Source organism: Vombatus ursinus, unplaced genomic scaffold, assembly GCF_900497805.2.
Source record: "Vombatus ursinus unplaced genomic scaffold, bare-nosed wombat genome assembly UNPS02014830.1, whole genome shotgun sequence".
Classification (NCBI taxonomy): domain Eukaryota; kingdom Metazoa; phylum Chordata; class Mammalia; order Diprotodontia; family Vombatidae; genus Vombatus; species Vombatus ursinus.
The window spans coordinates 1,705,458-1,731,253 of NW_020954608.1; positions in this window are offsets into that span (position 1 = coordinate 1,705,458).

Sequence of the window (25,796 nt, forward strand, 5' to 3'; positions counted from 1 at the left end):
CCACTGACAGTTGTTTTGCAATAATATCATTAAGAGATTATAACTAAGACCTATCATGGTATTGTGAGATCCCATGAAGTACCATTGTTTGTCTGATAGCCTGAGGCACAAATCTGAGGGATGGTGATGGTTTGGATTAATGCAACAGCTGCTGCACCTGGTCTTTCTTCTCTCCAATCTATTCTTCACAAAGCTGCCAAAGCACATATCAAACCAGATCATTCCTCTGTTCAAGAAGCTTCAGTGGCTCCCCATTATCTCTAAGATAGAAGATTAACTTCTATGTTTGGCACTGAAAGCTCTCTGTAATTCTGGCTTCAGTCTAAGTTTCTATATTTTTAATATATCACTTGCTTCATAAACTTCATACCTTAATTAAATTGGTCTGCTTGCTGTTCCTTGTATTTGACATTCCATCTCCCACTAGATCTAGATAGAGATCCCCCAGACCTGGAATATTCTCCCTCTTTACCTCAGTCTCTTGAAAACCTTAGCTCCCTCTAAGGCAGTTGAAATGTTTCTTCCTTCAAGAGAGCTTCTCTGTTTCTTTGAGTCACTGTCCCACCTATATCACTGTGTATTTATATTGTATAATGTATATCATGCATTTACTTACCTATGGACAAGGGCTGTCCCATTTTGTATTTGTATCTCTAGAACCTGGTACATAGTAGGTACTCAATAAATGCTTGTTGATTGAATGACTGTTGATCAAAACCAGTACTTAAGCATTAACTATCCAACTGTGCTAGGAAGCCTTCCTAAAAGCCCAGTTACTAGATTGTGCTGACTCAGTACAAGCCAGGGATATAAAAGGATGAATTTACTTAATATATGAGGATATAGTTGTTGAATACAGAGCAAGGATAGGAGTTGATTATCCTGGTTCTGGTTTTGATTCTGGTTCTAATTCAGTTAAGCAATGTTATCTTCCGTTATCTCCTCTTTTCTCCATAGAGAAGACACTTTGATGGTGGAAAATGGCACCATCATGGAGTGAAGGATATGCCAGGTCTGAGAAGACATAGGGGGTCTTATATGTCTGGGGGGCTACAAGATAGCATGCCACCAGTGCAGTCTCAGGTTATTCATGAAGCAAAGAAATTCTTACGCTCTAGTTGCCTACATGGCAGGGGACTGTCTATCTGTATTCTCTAACTCGCAGAGGCTTGTTATCCTATCACCTCTCTAGGCTAGGTACTTCCTTCTTGAAATCCTGACTGCTTCTTCACACTTGCTTCCTTACTTCAAATGGGTTTAAAAGTGGCCATACTGCCCCCCACCCCCACCCACAACCACCATATTTTTATTTTGTATGCATAGACATTGTTATGGAATTAATCTTACCCTGTAATGTTGTTTCACCTAATGCCATGTTTTTATTTTGTTTTGTTTTTCTTAGTTGATTGACATTAAGTGGAAATGGCTACAATTGCTTCTTAAAAGATTTAAGAAACGTATTAATAGGAAAAAGGAAGAAAGCTAAGAGTAAGAAATGGAGGGCATGCCAAGTTCTTCTTTTTTTTGACTTTACTTTGTTTTCTTCCTTTTGAATGTGTACAAATAGCCTTGGGGCTAAAGAACATTTTTTTTCATATTCCATCTTTGCCCTTCTCACCTCTTAACATTCTCTATTATTCATTCTTCTGTTCTTCTACTGCCCAATTGATTCCAACTTTGCATAGATTTTTTTGGGGGGAGAGGGAGAGGAAGAAGAGGATGTGATGGTATTATTCAATTTCCTTTGTGTCCAAAAGTAAAATCTGAACGATTCATTGTTCTAAGATACTGAGTCACAAAAAGGGGTGCTAACTTTTGCGGTGGGTTGGGCAGTCATGGCAGTAGTGTGCTGGTAAATGTTTAAGAACTGGCTCTCTCACTTTCTTAAGCCTAGAAATGTACAAATCAACAAATCAAGCTCCAATCTGTAGCATTTGCAGATTTCCACCAAGTTAATGCTTATGCTGAAAATTCAACAATGGGCTCAAGAGTTGATGAGAAGGGGTTCCTCCATGCCACTGAAACATGGTGTCAGGGTTAATATACAAAAGCCCTGGATTTGAGTCAGAGGACCTGACTTCAAATTCAAGCTCTGTTCTTTATTATTGGTTTGCCCTTAGGGAAATCACTTCATTTTTATAGGCTTTGGTTTCTACATCTGTTAAAAACAAACAAACCAAAATATGGACAGCCCTCCTCCCCAATAATTTGGAATAGATGATCTCCTCCAAAGACCACTCAGATCTAAAGCCTACAAGTGTACCTTAGCAGAATACTGAGGTCCTGTGTGATCTATAGCCAGGAATATGCTAGAGCCTGCTTGAGAGAGAGCTAATTGATTGTTAAATTTTCATTTATATCTTGGAAATTGGCAAATACTAAAAATCAGAGGTTAATTTATTGTTTTGTTCATTGTGTAGACTTAAAGCAGTGATAGAGAAAATAACAAAAATTCTAATTAACTTCAGCTATACTGTGCATACAGATTTGTTTGTTTTTCAAAGAGCTGCAAGTATTTTTGATGAACATTTAATAGCACAACTGTACCTATTGACGCTACTCAGTTTCTATGAAACTGACATCATGACAAACTATTTATCTGAAAGATACCACTTTGGATTAGGTGTTTAAATGTCCTTAGTGGGGAAGAGACAGTACAGAACTTCATCTTCCTGACCACAGCACCAGGCCATTATGCTTTCAAGTTCTGGACAAGTCTTTCTGGCTCCTGTCAGAAGCTAACCAATTTTGGGAAGGAAAGTATTACTCTCTCAGAAAAAAAACAAAAAAGCAAAAAAAACCAAAAACAACTAGAGACTAGAAGCAGAGAGAGAAAGAGATAATGTGGAAGGAAAAACCCTGAATTGTGGTCTTAAACTAAGGTAGAATTTTTGCACTTGTGTTGTAAGCATGAACAAGGAGAAAAGTCCCCAGTATTTCATTTTCCATGGTACTTTGGGTTGACAGGCATTGATCATTGGGAAGATTTTATTAGATCACATTTCCTAGAAAGCTATGTGTCTGGCCACAGAATTGTAATGTGAGGTGATCACTTTGTTAGTGTTCTGAAAAGCACTGTTTGAAATTCAGGGTGTCATGTCCATGGGGAAAAGTAGCAATGGGAAGACAAATTTAGGACTGTAATTAGCACCAGGAAGAAAAAAAAACTGAGTGAAGCAGTACTACTATAGCACCCCCTAACCCAGGAGTCCCAACAAACACTGATGACCCCAAAGCCAAGTCAAAAGGCCTCATAGATCTCTAGCCTGCCCTAAGACTTAATCTGTTTTACATCCTGACCTGAGAAATTCCTTTTGAACTCCATAAAGCAGATGGCACTGAAATTTTTATACCCCTGTAACTTCAAGTTCTAAAATGACTTCCACAAAGTAATGCTTAAAAATTAAATAGTGATAATAAATAATAGCAACAACACGTCAACAAAATCACAAAACATAGTTTTGTTCAGTCATTTTTCAGTTGCATCCGACTCTTTGTGACCCCATTTGGGGTTTTCTGGGCAAAGATATTGAGTGTTTTGCCATTTTGGCAACTACCTACCCCAAAACATAGTTACCAAAAGATTTGTCTAGTTACTAAATGTTTAGAGGATGAAATTGTGAGAAAAGCACTAGATTTGGAGTTGGATTCAGAGGATCTGAGTTCAAATCTTGGCTCTCTGATATACTACCCGACCTTGGACAATCAATTATTAGACATTCATTAAGTGCCAATTACGTGCTTGGCATTGCAATAAGCACTAGGGACATAACAGACAAATGGAGAAACAGTCCCTACTTTCAAGGAGCTTACAGTCTAACATAAGAGGATCACAAACATATATAAATATATGCAGAAAATACACAAAAAAGAATACAAGGTAGTATTGAGAGAGACGTCAAAAACAGTTGGATGGCACTTGAGCTGAGTATTAAAGGAAATCAGGGATTCTACCTCCCTCTACAGGAAGCATTTCTTGATTGCCCCTGCTGCTGGGGGCTCCTTCCTGATCCTTCTGGTTACCTTGTCCATGTTTTGTATTTGTCTATTTATATGCATGTTGATTCCCCATTCAGAATATAAGCATCTTGAAGGCAGGGACTGTTTCCCTTTTCCACAGAACCTAGCCCATGGGAAGCATTTCCTCCGTGCTTGTTGATTCATCCAGTGAGTATGACAATGCTATAAATTAAATGGACCATTTTTCTAGATGTATACAAAACAGCAAGTAATCTAGGCCAAAGGGCCTCACTTTTTTTCATCTGAATTCCTTAAGACAATCAGGCCAGCCCAACTACCACTTTTCCATTCTGGCTTTCCCTCTACATATGGCAGGGGTGGGAATTTCATTACTCAGAAATGCTACCTAGAGCAGCAAGTTTATGAAGTTATAAGTTTATCCAAGTTTGTGCTAGTTATAGAATCCTGCTTGGATGAAGGGTGGGGTGGGGAAAGGGAGGAAGAAAGTTGTTAGTGTCAGTCTTTTCTCTCTCTTTTTTTTTCCCTTGGGACATCCTTAGACCATTTTCATTTTGAATTGTTTCTCCAGTTTATTTTCTTCCTTCTCAATTCAATTCATATATTTTCTGGGCATCTAGCCCAGCTTGGCTCAGTACCTGTGTGTTGTGATCTGTGGTTTTCTGAGTCAATGTTGACAAGGAGCTTGATACATTTACTAGAACTATACAATGTTGTTTTTTTTTTTTTTCTGTTGTGCTGAATATAGAAATACATAGTACTGAGATATTTAGGTGGAAAGACCTTGTGAGTTTGAAACTTGAGCACAAAAAACCCTCAATTGACTTTGAATGAAATGATGGGTTTCTTAATTTTAGCAGGAATGGAGAAGGTAGCTTCCAAAATGGCTCCTTTTTTAAAGTACTGCATTCACTTTTCAAAAGAGGAAGGAGGTAAGAAAGAGAAAAAGCTGTTTTTGTTTGCTTTATGTTCTTTCCCTCTCCTGCTATTGACAGGTAAGTAAGATCTTTGCTTGGTTGTTGGTTTTTTTGATGATCTGATACTTCCTTTGAATTATCTTGTTACAAGGGATCTTTGGTACTGTTGAGCCCATAAAATCACATCTTATTTTAGGGAGAATGCTCAGATAATAGTGATTAGGCAGTACTTGGATTTACTTGATAGCAAATAAATGAGCATTCACTATATTTTTCCAAGTTACTGTGTGTTCCTATTTCTACTTTTAGTTCCTTCACATACCTTCAGTGCCTCTAGCACTAAATGAAAAAAAAATTTCTTAAAAAATTGCCACCACAGAAATAGGCTCATTCAACAGCATTAATTACATGCTTACTATGTATGCTTGCATTGTGCTAGGAACTGGAAATACAAATTTAGAAATTGAAACAATTTCTGCCCTCAAGAAGCTTACATTCTATTCTCTATTTGAAGTTGCTTTGAGTAAAGAGTTTGCAATCCCACTTATTTATATTCTGTTTTCTTCCTCCTCTCAGAACCTCATCGTAATTTTTCTTTCTCAGAGTAACTGATCCTTCCCTACAATTTGTCTGTTTACTCATTGGGCTTACTGTCCAAGATGGAGAGAATAGAAGAGGTCAAAATAGAAATTCCTTCCACAATTTTTACACTTGGGTTTTGACTTGAGGAAAGGAATAACTAGACACATTCTCTTCTTTATGTTTTTCTATCTGTGACATGTCCCAAACAGGGTTGTTCTAGCTGCCTTTCCAGACCTCTGATGGCCTGATGAACCTTGGTCAGTCTGATTTGCCTCTCAAAATGGGTAAAACATCCCATTGACACACAATATTTAATGCTTCACTTTCTTTCTAGTCTTTAGGAAAGAGTTCACAATCACACTTTTAAATTTAATCTTCATTATTAACATTTTCTATTAAGTATAAATCAAATCCTGATTTGTAGTATTTGTCACAGAATGTGTAAATGTTCACATAATTGAGGATACTAGAGCTAAGAAGAGAGGTTAGGACTGGATGTATAGATCTGGGAATCAAAAGCATTTAACCCATGGTATTTGATGAGTTTACCAAGTGAAAGAGTAAAGAGCAAAAAGAAAAGCAGGCAAAAGACAGATTGCTAGGGGTCATCCATACTTAGTGGGCATGGCTTAGATGAAGAACCAGAGCTGGCATTACCTGGCTCCAGAATACCACTGCATTGTACTGATCTCTGAGAGGAAAGAGGATGAGTGGAGGACTTCTCTTCCAGTAGAACAAAGGATGTGGAATTCTTAGATTAATTCCTAACATGTGATTGCAGATTATTAATCTGAAGGGGGTATTTTAGGCTTGTGTTTGAAAGTTGTGTTGAAAATAAACATGCTCTGCCCATAAGAGAGTTAGCTGGACTTTCTAAAGATCAGATGGTGAGAACTGATAGACATTTACCTAGGAAAAGATTGAGAAAAGAAATTGTCTACCAGGTGTACAATGACTTCCTTACACAAGTGGGAGCATTGAAAATGATGAATAGAGTACATTGTAGGTTAGGGGAACTGAAGCCAGAGGCTTCTTTTTTCTGCTTAAAACTGCTACAGAGACTCCTGGGGGTATAGATTCAACCTGCAAAGGATGAACACATTGACAGCCTTGTCAGCTCAGATGCACACAAACAAGTCTATAATGGTTCAGATGGTCAGCTCATATCAACTACTAGCTCTAGTACAGGAGCTAAGAGATCATTCAGTGACAGAAGAACTAAGCCTATTATAATGCCTACTATATACCAGGCACTTTGAAATATTAGTTCATTTGATCTTAACCTGTGAGGTAGGCACTATTATCATCTCCATTTTGCAGGTAAGGAAAATGAGACAAATGGAGGTTAAGTGACTTGCCCAAAGTCATAAAGCTAGTGACTGAGGTCAGATTTGTCCTTAGCCTTTCTGATTTCAGGCCCAGTGTGCTATCCACTGCATCACCTAGCTGCCTAGCCTAGTCACTTGGCTAAGCTGTGATGTTACCTGAAAATACATTGAAACCTGAAGGTAAACCTGAAGATACAGTTACGCATGTATCTAGGTAACAACACTAGAGACTGCCCATGTGAGAAGTAGCACGCATGTAATTGTATATATTTACTGATGTATATATGTTAATTAGTGCATATTTAGGAATGCTTGTTTTTTTATCTTGCTATTATATTTCTTTGACTGTGTTTTGTGTTATGTTCATATTGTACCATCTGTTCGCAATTGTTTTGCATATATGCTAATGCTTGTACTTAAGATGTATTTTATATATAAGCCGATCAACCGTGTTATTTCTGTAGCTGGCTGGTTTTGCTTTCTTAGCCATAATTTGTTGCTTTTGAGTGACTGTTGTGTACTATGGATTTGCATGTACGTTTGAAATGTGCACGGGATATATCCTGTATTTAGTTAGGCATGTTGACATTGTAGTATCTTCCCAGGGGTTGTCTGTAAAGTGCCATGTCTACTGTATGTACTGTCAATGGGCACTTGCTTTATTTCAGCTTCAACAATACCAAAGGTTGGTTAGCTAGGATGCCAAGAAAATCATTCTTGTTTTAAGGAGTTGAACTTTTCTTTTTTTTTTTTTGCTTATACTATATAGTTACAGATTTTAGACTTGTTCCCAGCTGATCTTTGCAAGGGATTACAAGAGTTTTGACCCAGACGAGGAATGTAACCCAAGTCTCAAAGCCCATTGGTAGGAAACTCTTTCCTCATAGGTGGAGATCAATGCCCCTGTGCCTGTGTGAAGGGCAGGGAAGAGCTGGGAAGAGTAAGAGGGAGGAAAGCTTCATTTTCTTTAGGTCTTTCGAGGCTCTGCAGTTGCTTCCAGTACTTCTGGTGTCTAGCCTAGGAGAGAAGATAGATGATGCCAACCCCACCTCAGGTTGCTAAAGGGAGAATATGACTCTGGGAAGAAGATGATACGAGAAGAACTAGCAGTCTCCATCATGTCCTTATCCCCAGTTTGCTACACTAGGGACTTTGAGGGAAGAACCCTTTGGGTGAGATCCAGGACTTTCTCTCCTGGTTGAGCTGAATTACCTCGCTCCTAATGGGAGAGCCCTTCATTCTTGTATTGTCTGGCACACATTCATTCATACACTTACAAACACACACACATTCTCTGATTTCTGTTTTGCTAACAACTTAGGGTTTCTTGCTGAACATAAACAAAGAAACAAAAAAATAAACATGCTGTGATGTTATCAGAATTGACTTTTTGGACATAGTTTTACCCGTCACAAAGCTCCACAAAGCAGCTGTCTAGGGAATTTGATACACATACTATCCGGGAAGAAAGCCTAGGGCAATGACAATTGTGAACTCTTTCCTATAGATGAGAAAGAAATTGTAAAGCATTAAGTATTGTGTATAGAGGGGATATTCTACCCATTTTGAGAGGCAAACCAACAGACCACGCTTCAACAGACCGTTAGAGATCTAGAAAGGCAGCCAGACTAACTCTGTGATATGTAAATTAGTTCTGTTTGGGGCGTGTCGGAGCTAGACAGACACGAAGAAGGCAGTTATTGGAGGGAAGCAAATAGCCTTCTAAGATAATCGATTTTGCCACATTAGGGATAAAAAGAAAAAAAAAAGATTTGCTTTGGGATCCCTGCTGATAGCAAGTCAAAGAAACTTAGTAGGGTTCGGTGGCATTACTTCTATCTATGAGGATGAATCCTGACTGAACCGCTTAGCTTGGGCATTATGTATATGCTCCCTTCCTGGAGCTGGAAATCACCGACCCTAAAGTGCTGCAAAAAATGAGAGTCCACCCTGAGACAAAATGAAGATTAACAGCTATGCAGAGCAGTCAACTACACTTCTGACAGGTGGATTAATTCTTCCTCCACCCTCCAGCCTTGCTGAAAATTCTTTTGAAACTGCGTGCAAATATTTTGTCTGACAACAGGCTCTTCTGACTTGACTCAAAAGCAGTTAAAGGCTAGTCAGAACTGTTTGACAAAGATCATTAAGACTGAAATAAGATTGAAGATACCAGCTCCCTCCATGTTCTCTAAGGTTTTTCTCCAAATGATTTCTTTTCAACCACACATTTCTTTTAGACCTGCTCACTTTTTTCAACTTAAGAGACCAAAGCATCTCATTATTTTTTAACTTTAGAGTGAGAACTAAAGACAGAATGATTCCCTGAAACATTGGTTTTAAAATATTGGTGTGGCCAGGTTGGTTGGCATTCACATATACACAATAAAGGTAGGCATATGGCTAGGCAGAAGGAAGACAATGACCTTGCCTCCTGGGCTTAGCTTTATTCCCATACATTTTTACCATCTCATTCATTTTCATGAGGGACCAAAGCAGTTGAAAATAAAATTTTGGAATTGAAAAATTCCTGACATAGAGTCCTGAGTTTTTGGAAGTTACTGGTGATGGTACCCTCTGAAACAGATATTGATTAGAAGTAGTATAAGAACTGGGAACAAAATAGGAAGCCACAATAATTTCTAACCCTGAGTAACAATGAAGCGATAGAGATAGACTGCATAGCATTGAGAACTAGAAAATATAGGTGAAAAGATAGATTTAAGCCTGGGGGCACTAATTAAATGGAAAAGTTCTGTCTCTGTGTTCCAAGGAGCTTATCCCAGGACAAGGAATCTCTTTTTGGAAAAGAAATGCCCATTCCAGTTGAAGCTCAGAGAAAAAAACGAAACAAAACAAGAAAAGCTTTTTTCTTCCCTGCTCTGTTAGGGTTTTGCCTTGTCTAAAAGAATTATAATGGAAAAGCCTTTGGACTTGAAGTTAAGAGAGCAAAGGAAGAGATCACTCTTCCTATAAGAAAGGAATATCAACCCAATTAAGGACTCTATTTGAAGACAGAAGCTGACAGAAGAGAGGAGATTCATAGCCTTGTGCCCAGTAAATCCATGCTTAGCAGTGGCCATGGGACCAGTGAAGCAATGCCCAGCACTATCCATGAATTTGCAGCAAGGAACAATGTCCAGTAGGATCTACATGCAGAACAGCAATTACATACCTAGTAGAATTACATGCCATACAACCCTGCTGGGAGCATCCCCATATGAGCTATATGATGACATCACTAGGAAAGACTGGTCACCCTGAGGTGTAAGAGACACTCCTGTGTACTTTGGCCACATTTATTTCCAATATGTGTTCTTTGGTCAAATGTGTTCCCTATGTGTGTGTGCCTTTCTTTGTACGTTCCCCATATATGTCTACACCTCTCATTGATGCTGCCTGTTTTCTGGAACGGTAAAGCCCAGATTCATGATGGAAATATTTATTACTTTTCTACTATGCTATTTCATTAGATGCCTTTGATATGAATAAATCATAATCTCTGGCTGGCACATTATTTGAACTGTGGCTTTGAGTGGCCTCAAATGGTACCTTAAACCTGGAGCATCCTTATCTGGGATACCCACTGCATAAGTTGAGAAGAATACCTGTGTTCTAGACCAAGCCTAATTGAGGCCAATCCTCTGGTAGTTTCAGTTCAATGTTAGAACAAAATAAGACATTCTTAGGTCATTCAACACTTCAAACAGGTTTCTTCAATCATAGCCTAAGAAGGATATTCAACATGTAGAGGCACTGAGAAGTCCTTGAGTTGACTAAGCTAGTTGAAATTCCCATTTTGATCCATGAACCAAGGATCTGGTACCCCCTCCAGCTCCTCATGGCTGCTTTGGATTTAGGTGATGGAGAAGTGATATTAATAGTCATATCAAGTGACAGCAATAATCTGAGTCTTTAGTCTTCTGAGCTAACCAAGCTTCCAGGAATGTCTTAACGCTTTTAAGGAAAAACTAGCCTAACCTTTGGTGCCAGGGAGGAAGGAGGAGTTAATATATTGCTGCTACCATAGCTTAGATACTATACTTATATTTAAACAGCGATGCTGAGAACTATGCTTTTTTCATTGTTGGTTTTGATTTCTGATTTAATTCTGAACCTTGAATATGTACACAGATCTTTTTTGTCTTTTTGTTTGTTCCCAGATGTGGGAATTTGAAAAAAATCAGTCTGCTAAAATCATAGATTCATAGGCCATAGAACTAGAAGAGATCTTGAAAATCATCACCTCCTCATTTTACAGATTAAATAACAGGCCCAGAAAAGTCCTGTGACTTGTCCAAGGTCACATCGCTGATTACTAGAATCAGAACTCAGGTTTCTTAGTCCCCATTTTTGGCTGTCGGCTGCCTGGAAGTCACCATTTTACATTTCACCTGTCTCCTTACTGAATGCTCCCTAACAGACACCTCTATATAACATATCTACTCCTCTATATAATCTACAGTTTGCAACATAATTGGTTATGGAGCAGAGAATAAAGGACTATACTGACTCAGGAGACTCCAGATCTGGCTCAGAGACTGTCAATTTGAAAGCCATTCTGAGTCAGTTTCATCACACGGATGTCAGGAGTTTGGAACTCATCAGGATTGTCATTAAGGAGGAGAGATATGCAGGTATTGTCCGTTATTCACAAACAAAAATGTTGTCTGTAGATCTAAACTCATTATTCCCACCTTATTACTCATTTCTCAGCCTCTTACAATGGGGCTTCTAAGTCCACTAGGTGACTAGAATTGCTTTCCCAGTGTTACCAATATTATCTTTTTTTCCTTAAAAAAACAAAACAAAACACTATTGATATCCTTTGATTTTATATCTCATTCATTTCTCTGTCTCTACCCTTCCCCAGATAACTATCCCCTGAGACAAAATAAAAAGGAGAAAAAATAAAGACATTCAGGAAAACTAATCAACATATGAAATTAATTTGACAGTATATAAAATATTAGATACCCACCTCTTCAGAAAAAAAAAAAAAGGAGGTTGATTTTCTTTTCTCTTTGTTGGGACTAACTCGTGCATTGTTGTTCAGTCTTGTCTGAATTTTTGTGACCTTGTTTGGGGTTTCTTGGCAAAGATGTAGGAGTGGTTTGCTATTTCTTTCTCCAGCTTATTCAACAGATGAGGAAAAGAGGCAAACAGGTTAAGTGATTTGCCCAGGATCATAGAGCTAGGAAGTGTCTGAGGCCAGACTCAGAACTCAGAAAGATGAGTCTTCCAGAGTCTAGGCCCAGTGCTCTAACCTCTGTGCCACTTAGCTGGCCCCCTTGAGCATTAAGATTACATAAATCAGCTTTGTTTTTGCTGTTTTCATTTACATTGCTATAGTCACTATGTATTTCCTTTTTCTGACTCTGCTAGGTAACAAAGTAGATAGAATGCCAGGCGTGGATGAGTTCAAATCTAGTTTGAGACACTTACTAGCTAGTGTAGCTTGACCCTGAGAAAATCACTTAACCTTCATTTTCCTCAGTTTCCTAGTCTGTAAAGTCGGGATGGTAACAGCACCTACCTCCTTGGGTTGTTGTGAGGATCAAAAGTGACATATTATTATGTAATATTCTTCACATTTATAATTTCGTGCTGCACAGTAATATTCTATGATGTTTGTGTACCACAATTTGTTTAACTACTTCCTAGTCAGTTGATACCTATTTCATTTCCTATTGTTTATTTCCTATTTCAAAAAGTGCTGATATAAATATTTTAGTATATATAGAACATTTTCTTTCTAACACTGACCTCTTTAGGATGTATACCTAAATACGGGATCTCTGAATTAAAGTGTGTGGACACTTTAGTTATTTTCTTGGCATAATTCCAAATTACTTTTCAGAAATTTTTAAAAATTACTAAATGAAATAGAAAATCACTTATTAAGCACTTACTGTGTGCCAAACACTATTCTACAAATACATATAGAAGGACAAGGCAGTCCCAGCTCTCAAAGAGCTCATCTTCCAATTGGGGGAGACAGCACAAATAGAAAGTTTCATCAGTATGGTGGATGGCAAGGCCCATGACATTCAGACTGCACTCTTGAGAAGGGAAGATTCTAGTCGGGTACGAGTGAGCGTGGTTTAGGGTTGGGTCATTGGGGAAGGAAGGTCTAGTGGTTCTGTGGTGGTCTGTGAATGTTTAGGGCTTAGGCCATTAGAGTTGGAGGAGATATCTGAGAGAGTCTTTGTATTAGCTTTGGGGGACTTTGCCATCAAAGTCTTGGCAGGAAGGATGTTAAAGCATGGTAGGAGAATCATTGGTCTTAATGAGCTCTGCTATAGTATTATGTGCAAAAAGATCTGGTCAGTGTCAAGAATGAATAGGAGAAATTGAGGGGCATAGAGTTGTCATTTGTCTTGATAGTCATACCTTATATTTTTGGTGTATGCATGCTGTGTTCTAGTGTGTCAGAGTGTGTGGAGTGGTTGCACTGGTACCCCTAAACAACTCATATGAGTGATGATGCTGCCTCTCAGGTCATATTTATTCCTCCCATTCATCTGAATCATGTCAGCCGAGCTTGCTCAAAATGCCCATTTCCAAAGGAGAGTGCCTGAGGTTGGAGATTAGAAACCACTTAACAACCTTACAGATGATCTTTAAAGTTCTTCTCATTCTGACATTCTAAGATAAACAATGGGAAGGATACACAGGTTAGTATCACAACTTGACTATGGAAAAATTGACATCTGGTGGCCAGGAAGCATAACTACAGGTGTATTGTTAACACCTGTTAAATAGAGGTATATGGGAAAATAAAATTGCTGCCTTTGACCATTTCAAGAAATGTACTGTGACAAAAAATGGGCACTGCTTCTAGGCAACAATTTGATTACTTTTTCTTTGCCAATTGCCTGTGTAACGTGAGAATGCATATGAAAAATGTAATATGTTAGGGTCAGGGGCAGCTAGGTGGCGCAGTGGATAGAGCACCAGTCCGGGAGTCAGGAGGACCTAGTTCAAATTTGACCTCAAACACATGATACTTACTAGCTGTGTGACCCTAGGCAAGTCACTTAGCCTCAACTGCCTCTCACACAAACACATCAAAAAAAAAAAAGGAAAAAGAAAAATGTAATATGTGAGACAATATCATCTAAAGATTTGGAGTTATCACTCCATGTACATTTAACATGTTAAGTATGGAGGTAATGACTTAAGATATGTCTCTCAAAACCTCCCCATTTTTTTTCCCCAAAAGTTATCTACTCCTCTGGCCAGCTTTGGTGACTTTATTCCACATACTGGTTGTAGAATCACAAGAGTGGGACCATAATGGAACTTTTCTTGGGAAAGTGGATGGGGAGGGGCTGATAAAAAGGGGTTTTATGGGGGGGGATGTTGGGGTCTCCCCATCCTCCTTTTCCTTCCAGGCTATACAAAGAATCCCATGACAAAATATAGCTAAGTAATCAAGATAATTCGTTCTGCTAGATTAGAGGGGCTACCCTTAGTTAAGTCCACATGTGACATTTAAATCATATGGACCTATTGTTCTCTCACAAGGATTACCATATCATGCTTATGAAATCTCAGTTGCTGGCTCAGACATATACTCACAGAAGCTAAAAGAGTTTGAGAGGTCACCAGTTTATCTTAGGCAGGACCAGAGATAAATTATCCCGTATCTTTAAGATTTTTATTCAACTTTAAAAGACCATCAGGTAGGAGATTTGTTTTCTTGCCTGGCAATCCATTCCTAAGTTAACTAGACTTGCCAGAAAATGCGTTCCAGTTTCTAACTCTTCTTTTAACCTTATGATGACAGAATCTCTTCTGATGTGATTAGATAATTCACATCAATACCAGTTCAATAGTCATTTATTAAATATCTATGTTGTGCCAGGCACTCTGAAGAAACAAAGGCAAAAATGAAAGAGCTTATGTTCTATTGGGGTTGGAGGAAGACACGATAGGCACCTAGACAAGCAAATACGAAGTATGGACAAAGTAATTACAAGAGGGAGAGTGTTAATAATGGTGGATCAGGAAATGCTTAGTAGAGGAACTAGCACCAATTTTGTGCTTTGAAAGAAGCTAAGAATTCTCCAAAGTAGAAGTGCGGAAAGAGTGCATTTCAGACAGAGAGGACCCCTTTGCAAAGCGGAAGATAGAATGCCCTTTTTGAGAGGGAATTATATTTTTAGGTATAATACTTATGTCTTTGAAAGGGCGGAATTAGATTTGGCTAACTTCTCTTGCCTTATAGTGTCAGGAAAGCATACTCCAAAAGATCAAATAACAGATAATGACTTCTTAGTGCTTATCCAGAGACCCACAAATCTGAATATCCTGGAAGCAAAATGGTTGAGTTAACTTGATTGAGCACTCCCTCTGGGCTCTCTCTCTTAATTCTCACTTCCCACAGAGGGAAGTTATGTTTGCCCTAAGGGTTCTAGGGATAAATCTGAGGTATTGTTGGTTTTCTAGTACTGTTGCTCAGGAACCCTCAACCTCTGTGCTTAACAGTCAGTGAAACTTAACTATCTTTGTAAAAAGGGTGTATTTTCTAATGTGGTAGAGTAAGAACAATTATACAAAAATATCTCCTGAAAGTCTGGGATACACTCTCCCGTAAGTACATTCAGGCATGGGGAAGTAGACTCAATCTGAGAGAGAGAGAGAGAGAGCACATATGGCAAAGAGGCAACTGAAATCAGGAGTTTGGCTGAAAGTCCTTTTCTCTCTTTGGGGAGTCATCATGAAGTTCTCCTTCGGTGTAGCTAGCTCTCTGATGGACCCTGAGAGTGCCAAAGCCACCCTCCCTTCATGTGTCTAGTTTTGTTTTCATCTGTGGTGTCAACTTCAAATAGAAATAAGTCCATTAAATCATATATTAGTGATGAGGTCTAGAGGTTTAGGGGTGCTGGGACCTTTGAGATCACGCCGGGGACCTTCCTGAATGAATTGAACCCAAATCTTCTTTCAGCCAGGGAAAAAGTTTATTAGAGATAAACCATATAGGCCAGGTGATGCCCATAAGAACGAGCGGGATGAGAAAGTCTCAGCCTTTTGGGCATGAGAGAATCTCAGCATCTGAATGGGGGCCAGGGTGGATCTTATATACACTACAGTAACTTTGGGTGACCAGAGGAGGGGCTAGGCAAAGGGTCTAGGTGAGAATTCCAATTGGAAAGTCTGAGAGATTGAATAGACAATGGGAATAGATAATAAAGGGAACTGGAAGGAAGAAGTTTGAAAGGCATCAGCATAAGATCAAAAGGTGGGGCTGGGGCTTTCAAAGGGAGATAAGGGGAGTCTGAAGCCATGGACAAATGGGAACCAAATTCTTTTTGGAGACAGGGGCAAAAGTCTCTGCTTCTGAAACTGAATGATGGGCCCATACCCCATCATTAGGATCCCTGCAGCTGCACATTGACTTAGATGTTAACATTATCTAATTTTTATTGCATTTTTATTTGTTTTGCTAAATATTTCCCAATTATATTTTCATCTGGTTCCAACCTTTGTGAGGGTTGCTAGTGTAAGCTGCACATGATACCTCTGCTCTTTGTCTTATCTCTTAAGATAGGAGTTCACATCTTCTGACCTATTAGACTTTTGAAATTCACAAGATCATCTTCAGGTCAAAGCGGAGAGAGGAATGTAATGCTCTCTGTTGGCTCACTTCTCATCACCCTTTGCTGTCCTTTTGTAGAAGCCCAAGGGTCTGTCTCCTTCACTTGCACCAAAAGCTTAACCAACTCAGTGTTAGAATTCCTTCTCTGATTCATATAGTCCCAGAGATGTTTCTAATTGTTTCAACCAATCCCAACACATTTCATTTATAATTTTTTCTGGTTTCATTCAATGGCTCAGAGGAACTTCCCAAAATGATTAAAGATTTGTTCATGCTCATTTACCTATTTACTGGACTGATCCACTAGAGGTGTCTGTGGCTTATTCACACTTGTTTTACAAGTTTGACTGATTCTATAACTCAAAGAAACTCAAAGAAACCTTCTTACCTGATAAAGGCATCAGGCTATAAAGCACCTTGTTAATTGTATTATTGAGTGGATAATGTGTATGTGTGTGTGTGTGTGCGCGCGCGTGTGTGTGTGTGTGTGTGTGTGTGTGTGTAAGAGAGAGAGAGAGAGTGAGGAAGGGAGGGAGGGAGGGGCAGAGGGGTTCCTGAGTTCCTGAGTTCAAATCTGGCCTCAGAAACTTACTACTTGTGTGACCCTGGGCAAGTCACTTAACCCTGTTTGCCTCAATCACTCATCTGTAAAATGAGCTGGAAAAAAGAAATGGCAAACCACTCCAGTATCTTTGCCAAGAAAACTGCAAAATTCCTAGAAACTGTTTTGAGTCCATCATATATTCAAAATCTCTGTTCATAAGAATCCATTTCCCAGTTTGATCTGTTTCCTCCCAACTCCCCTGCCTGCAATCACCAGTCTGAATTAAAGATATTTACTTAAAATAAATTCAGTGGGAATACTAAGGAATTAATTGACATGACCAAAACAGCTGAACAACCACAAAATTATTATTTGGCTTAGAGGTAGGTATGATATCCTTCTTAGACTTAAAAGTTTTTAACAGTGCTCAGAACTAAGGCTAGAGACAGTGAAATCTTGACGGTATTGAGGGGAAATTATGTTTCAAGGTTTTTTTGTTTGGTGGGGAGAGGAAGAAGAGAGACTTCATTACATCCCCCTAATTTCAGGTGATACATATAACTTTGCACGTCTATTATCTTAGCCATTAACAGGCTCTCTTCCATCTTGCTTCTAAAACTTATAGTTGTAGAAGGTCAGAGTCGATGAGGAGAAAAACTTTTATTCTCCTCCCCCCCTTTTCTCATCATAGATATGTAATAGCTTATAGAATCTTTCTTATTACAGGAGAATATATATTGCTTTTTAGGTTTTTAGCAGCCAATTATAGTAATTTTTGTTAATTTCTGATACCCTAGGTTCAGTAAATCAACAAGCATTTATTAAACATACACTGTGTGCTAAGTGCTGGGGATACAAAGAAATGCAAAAACATGGTTCCTGACCTCTACGGGCTCAGATTTGGGGGGAGGGAAAAATGCAAACAACTCCATACATACAAGATAGAAACAGAGTGAATAGAACATAGTCTCAGAAGAATGGTACTAGCAAAGGGTTACCTGAAACTCTGTGTGTTTAATATATGCAGCTTTCCACTGCCACATTCAGATTCCTAGAAACTGTTTGAATCCATCATATATTCAAAACTACTGTTCATGAGAACTCATTTCCCAGTTTGATCTGTTTCCTCCCAACTCCCCTCCCTGCAATCACCAGTCAGAATTAAAGACATTTACTTAAAATAAATTCAAGGGGAATACTAAGGAATTAAAATAAGCAGTAAAATTTCCAGCACTACCTCCTTATAGGACCTATAGTTCTATAGAGGAGCAAATCTTCTCATTTTTGCTTTCTGTACTGACTTATCAGCATACTACTGTAACACGGGGAATGGTAAAGTAATCTTAGCAACTTGTCTATGAGAAAAACACCAAGTCTTGGTGCTGAGAATGGCATGTTCTCTTGTCAGGGGTGTATCAATACCTTAGAGTCTTGCAGCTATTACTTTCTAGCAAGGAATTGGAGAAGCTTCAGTGACAGAAAGGATGCTGCCACATCAATACCTGAAAATACCATTACCTTCTGAGTGTGAGGAAGTCAAGCACTTGTCCTGGTAAGAGTGAAGCACACTCTTATTTCTATTTCTCTCTCTCATTCTCTTTTTTCTCTCATCTCTTGGCTTCTTCTCTAATGCCTCCTTATGAGATCTCCCACTCTCTTTCACCACTTATACATGCTGAAGAATCCATCCCCTAATCACTAACAGGTACTCTAAGGAAAGGCCTTACATGTACAAATACTCAGATGCAATAGTCCGTTTAACGTGCATTTTCCCTCCAAGTACAAGAGTTGGCTAGTGGCAAACATTTCACCACTGAGATCAGAGGATTATCTTTTTCTCACTGTCTGGCTTTTTCTTTGTTTGTAACCCTCGGCTGAAGGGTTACATTGAAGTGGACTTGTAATTCCATTGGTATGGAGAACAATCAATGAAGACACTCCCTCTGGCAACAAAGATCAGCACCTGCTCTGCAAATTAGTCTTAGAAAGTTACTTGGGGGCACTGAGAGATGAGGTGACCTGCTCAGACTCACATCCCAGTGTGCATCCAAGGTGGAACTTGAACTCAGATCTTCCTTACTCTGGTTGCCTCTTCATTCTCACTTTTCGTAAAACCATAAAATTTAAAAGCTGGAAGAAACCTTAGATGAAAACTCATGTTTGTAAAAAACACTGTATGGTATACAGAACTCTTTCCTTAAAACAGTCCTGTTGTGAAAGTAATGTATTATTATCCACATTTTATACCTTAAAAACTGAGGTCTAGAAAATTAATGCCACTAGCTATAGGGTAACATTGTTGGGGTGTATCAGAGTGTGTGTGGAAGGAAAGTGGGGGGAGGAAAGTGCAAGGGGTCTGTAGACCCCAGGCCTACGTTGGACAGCATTGTCTAACCCTTCATTTTAAAAAAAAAAGTAGGACACTGAAGGCCAAAGAGCTTAAATGACTTGTTCAACGTTATAATTATTCAGGTGAATATTCCCACTGTTCTTTTCATTCTAGTACCCTGTGCCTTATATTTTATTTGAAAGGGAAAGAAGACATGTTTCTGCTTAAATTAAATCTAACATAAGATGTGACCTATGTCCCTGAATTTTAAAAGGTGTATTTTGGACAACCGGATTATCTTTTATTATTCTTTAAAGTATCTTTGTTAGTAGAAAAAAAAAAAGATTACCTTGGAGCACTCTGAGGGACTTGCTTATTTGTTTTTGTGAGTAACCAAAAAAAAACCCCAAACCCTAAAATCTTAACTGTATAAGTCTTGGATTTCAGTTGCAGAATGGATTTTTGCTCTGTCAGGCTGACCCAGGGCTAGAGTTACTTGAGCTTTGTAATGGCAACCTGAAGTGTGAGGTTGCCAAATACCAGGTGCCATCTAGTGGCTGATCAGAGTAAAGGCAGAAGTAGGGAGAATTTTACCAACATCCTGATTTCTTTTTCACCTTGTTCCTTTTCGTTTTTGTCTGGTTGAATTGTGTTTGCCTCTTTTATGATCTAGCCTTAAAATCATCTGTTTATAATCTTCTGGTAAGTTCTCATTGTTTCAACTGAAGAGCATTTGAGACTCTTGACTGAAAAAGTTTAATATTGCTACAGATACTGAGTTAAGTATTTGTCTTGATTGTGTTGATTTCATTTTATTGGAGGGAGAAGTAGTTACAATTTTTTTGGACTAGACCAGTTATTTCATTGGTGTGAGCAACTGCCAGTGAAGACAGATCTCCTTTCTCTTTCCCCCTCCCCCAATGCAGAACAGTTACTTGGAGCCAATGAGAAATTGAGCCTTGCCCATGGACAGAAAGCTGATATTCATCAGAAAAGTGACTTGAATCTATATATTACTGACTTCAAATATAGCGCTGTACCCAGAACAATGTGCTATTTTTCTCCTAGGGAATGGAGAGACCGATTGGGATTAGAGGTTGTATTATTTTTCAGTAGCCTTAGTTTTCAATTTTCCTTCTATACCCAATAATTAAAGTTGTTTGTGAACCATTATAAAGCTTTTCTCTCCTGTTGCAGCAGGAAGCCTGCCAGAAGTTATAAAAGATGTATTTGTGTGATATCAATAGCTCTTAATTAGTCCATTTGAATATAAGAGATTGATAGCTTTGACTTTTTAAAGAACCTATATGTAAAGCTCTACGAATATATTCAACCTTTTGGGTTTCTTAACTAGGCATAGTTGCAGACTGGTCAGATATCGTTTTGAAATAACAGTTTTTTTAAGACTAGGGAGAAGAAGAGTGTTAAGAGTTTTATTTCAGATGACTTGGTGGACTGAACCGTAGCAGCTGATCAACACATTCTGGACAAGGAACCAGATGTACTCTGTGATGAGCCTAATGAAGCAGTGAAATGTATGGATGGAGTTATCTGACAGCAACAAAATCACACACACAACATACAAGGGGAAACAAAAGAATTTGTCTAAAGCTCTGGAAAACATGGTAACTAAGGCACTTCAAGGTAGAACAAGTAATTCTCATTTGTGTGTGTTCACATACATATCTGTTGGATCTTCATGAAACTGGAAGACTGTCCAATTTGGGGGAACAATCCAGAAGGTGGTATGTCTCAACATGCCAGCCATATCACTTGGAAATTTATATTCCAATCAATACCATTATAATGTTCTTGGCCATATAACTGCCATAGTAAGTTAACAACACCTTCTGTGTCTTAAAATGAGAGAAATATCAATATAACATAATGTTATATGATATCACTTAATATAAAATAAATCTTGTGATGCAGCTAAAGATCTGAAGGCATTTGAATTTACTTACCTGGATAATATACTAGGTCTAGATTTGCCAAGGGCTTGAAGGTTCATCTTTACTACCTTGAAGTTCCGGCAGAAGGATATTATTCGCAAAGTAGAAAGAATGAGTGGTCTGAATTCAAATTCTAGTTTTGCTACTTAAATCATAGATCTGGAGCTGGTAGGGATCTTGGAGGTCATCTAGTTCATCTAATGTCTCTCATTTTACAGATAAGGAAACAAACAATTGATAAAGGAGTAAGCAGCAGAGGTGGTATTTGAACTCACCTATTGACGTGAGAGATGGTTAGGTGGAGCAGTGGATAGAGTACCAGGCCTGCAGTGAGGAAGAGCTTCCTGAGCTCAACTCTGGTCTCAGACACTTACTAACTCTGTGACCCTGGACAAACCCTGTTTGCCTCAGTTTCCTCATCTGTAAAATGAGCTGGAGAAGGAAATGACAAACTACTCCCCTGTCTCTGTCAAGAAAACCCCAAATGGGGTCATGAAGAATCGGACCTGATTGAATGACATCAACCACCTGTTGATACAAGTGCAGTGTGCTTTCCACTTAATCTCTCTGAGCCTCAAATTTCTTATCTTATAAATGGGGATAATAATAACTATACTGCCTTGTTCATGGGGCTGTTGTGAAATAAGGACTCTAGAACACTCAGAGATGAAGTGGATTTTCCAGAGTCATTAACCAGCTGTGTTACCCAGTTACTTTATCTAAGAGCTTTTTTTCCTTAACTAGAAAATGAAATAAGACCAGATGATTTCTAAGGTTCCTTTCAATACTAATATTCTTTGATCAAAAGAGATAATATGTGTAATTTTTCCATTTTTATTTGTATCTTTTGTTTTTATATCACCTTCACTTCTAAATATATACTTCTTTCCTCCACTGTCCACAGAGTCATATTATTATTATTATTATCATTATCTATATTATTTAACAAAAGAATAAAAAGGAAAAAGAAACAAAATAAACAATGTTAGCCAATTTATCAATGGAATCTGATTGCATATGTAACATGCCATACTCATAGTCCCCTGACCTCTGCATAGAAAGGATAGAGGTACATTTAATTTGTTTTCATCTCTTCTTTAAGGGGCAAGTTTTGTCATTACAATTACAGAGCATTTAATTTTGTTTTTGCTTTTTATCCTTCCTGCTCACATCACTGTAGTTATATATATTATTTTCTTGATTTTGCTTTGATTTTCCTCTGTATCAGTTCACATATCTTCCCATGTTTATCTGAATTTTTATACTAATTATTCTTATAGCACCATTTATTTTCATATCATAATTTATTTAGCTATTTCCAGTAGCTAAACTGGACATCTACTTTGTGTCCAATTCCTTGCCACTACAAAAAGTTCTGCTGTGGTTGTAAAGTATTTATAACTGTAAAGTGTTGTGTAAGTATGACATCATTAATGTGCACAGCTACACAGGACTTAGAAAAGAAATCAATACATCTTCTTTAGAGATTCCTTGGTTCCTTTATCCCTGTTATTTGAACTAATCTTGGAATGAGCACCTTTGACAGTCTGCCAGGTGCATGATTCTCTATCAGTTTTTAAGTGTAGGCCAATTAGAGTAAAGAGACTCAGAATGTTGGGAGTGGGTCTGCATTTGCTATAGGTTGAGAATTGAATTTTTTACTAGTTTTGTCTTGGTGGTTACTCCCTCTATCAACAAAGAAGGTAAACCATCTATCAATCAGTAGGATGGTTTTTGAGAATTTTTATGGCTAAAAATTAGTCATCTTGCAGCTGACATGGTAATAAACATTTCTGAATTTAGCTATGCTGATCCTCAGATAATAGATGATTCATCTTTGGACCTAAAGTCAATGCATCAATGTATGTATACATATATATGTGCATAAATGTATATGGATATCTATTTATGTTAATACATACACATATTTGTATATAAACAGATATCCATATACAGTTAGATATATATACACATACATATGTGTGTATATACATACATACACATTATAAAGGAAAAGGGATGAGACCTGTGATTGATTTCATTCATGTAAGGAATTCTCCAATGAGCAAGCTCCCTGTACCAATTTGGGTCACAACTGTTTCTGAAACTTGGAGTCTTGAAAAGTCATATACAGCACTAACAGATTAAATGACTTTTCCTAGGGCCACAAAGTCATCATGCGTCAGATGTGGGCCTTTTAACCCAAGTTTTCCTGGCTTCAATGCCAGTACCCTATTATACTATGTTGTCTCTCATACATACACACATGTATATTATATCTTATATCAGACTTATATCACATGCATATATTTAAGAGGCAGTGTGATGTATTGGATAGAAGGTTGGCCTTAGAGCACTAAAGACTGTGGGACCATGGTCAAGTCATTTAACTCCTCTGTGCCCCCAGAGAACTCTCTAAGTCTATAATCATAGACAATTTGCTGATCTGCATTGATAGAGGGAGTTTTTATATTAAATTTCTCATACCAATGAAACTGCAGGTCTAGACCAAAAATACACAAAAGATGCAAGTGTATACATATATATGTACATATATAAAAGTTATATACCTATATATTTATTCAAATCTATGCATTCCTTGTTGAAGAGGTAGCAATTAAGTGAGAAATGCTATTTTAAACTACATTGTCCTAGGATTTTTTTTTTCTTTTTCTAATTGTGACAAATGCACATTGAACCTCTGCCTGTAAAGGCTTTCAGTTCCTTTGGAAAAGGCACTCTCTAAATACAAGGTGTTATTATAATGGGATAGTGGGTGTTCAACAAGAAACCCTACACTATGAGGCTCTTTTTAGCGCATGGCTCCTTTTAGCCCCAATTGTCTTGATAAGCATAGAAGATGCCAGGGTGCAGGATAATGCTCTATTGAATCAGAGCACACAAACAATGTGTGCATAATGCTTTTACAACTCAAGAAGTCACACCTTATTAATGCTAGTATAAATGTTAATACAGTCTGATTGCTGTAAGAAGAGTTAGCTGTACTTATTCAGCTAGGCTTCATGTTTGCTCTTTTGTAAGGGGAGGTAAAATTCCAGAAAATTGGTTCTGGATAAGGAGTCCCACTACATAGATTGACCTAACTTTCTTCCTTCCTGATATGAACTTAATGGATACAAAAATGCGGTAAGATGTCCAAGCTTGCTCCCTCAGGGATGATGTGATACCCTCTAAAGCAGGGGTTCTTCACCCTGTCTGTGTCAGGGACCCCTCTGGCTATCTTTTGAAGCTTATAGATTCCTTCTGAGTCATGTTTTTAAATGTATAAAGTATAATATATAGGACTACAAAGGAAACACATTATATTAAAATACAGGTATCGAGATTAAAAAAAAAAGTTCAAAGACTCCAGGTTAAGAATCACTGGTGTAAAGTTTAATGTGTGAACAAAGGATAGAACAATGAAGCTCATTCTCTGGGGAGCATGATAAGGTTTTAATTATGGTGGATTTAGTATTTTTAATGTTGCAATAATACCAACTGTATTTCCAGATATTTATAACTCTTAATCTAAAAGTAGCTACTAAATAAAGTGAGGCAAGCTGAGCACCTTGCCAATATTTTTTAAAAACAGAGTTTACAAAAATAAAAAAAGTTTTCCATTTTTTAAATTTCCAAGACAACTCAAATATCTAGAAGGTACTGAATTTTTCTTATCTCCTAAAGAAAAAAATGATTTTTTCAAATGTACAATTAATTCCCATTTTTATTTAAAAGAAATGAAGGCTTTCTTTTTTTTCAAAATTAAATTTTTGAATTTTCCATGAATAAATGAAAATACAATTAGAATGTTGTTCCTGATGTTAATGAATTAAATTTCAGAACCTAATACCATTAAGCTGAAATTCAATTAAAACAGCTCCTAGGGATCGGTTTTTTCATCTGCCAAATGAAATTTTTGGACTAGATGACCTCTCAGATCCTATCTGGTACTATGATACTCGTATATCTGTTTCCTTGGGAATATTGTTTGACACAATTGAGTTATCAGTTGGGGCTTATAATTTTTTTTTTTGCAATACAAAGATAATTGTTTCAGTGGATTTGACTTGAGAGGCAACTTAGTATAATGAATAGAAGGCCAGCCTCAGAGTCTGAACCACCAGAGTTCAAATTCCATCTCTAACACACGCTGGCTGTGGTGACTCTGGCTAAATCCCCAAGCACCTCTCAAAGATAATATGTTGAAGAATTGCACCAGTAGAAGGGGCTTCCAAACTGAAAGCTTCCTTTACCAATGAAATCACCAATCCAGTTCAAAACAAACAACTAAAAATAATGAACTAGATTCCTAAGTAGATAATAGGTAAGTTTAAGTCTCTAAAAATTTATGATTTTAAGCCTCTAACATTTAATAGGTTAAAAAAATTGATAGGTAAATTAAAAAAACTTAATAGGTAAATTTAAATCTCTAAAATCTATCATCATTTCTTTGTTTCTTCGGTATTTCTCTGACAAAGGATTTTTTTAGATGTATAATGCTTATATCAAAGTCCAAAGTTCTACTAGGCAGAAATCAGGTCACTAATTTATCTTCAAGT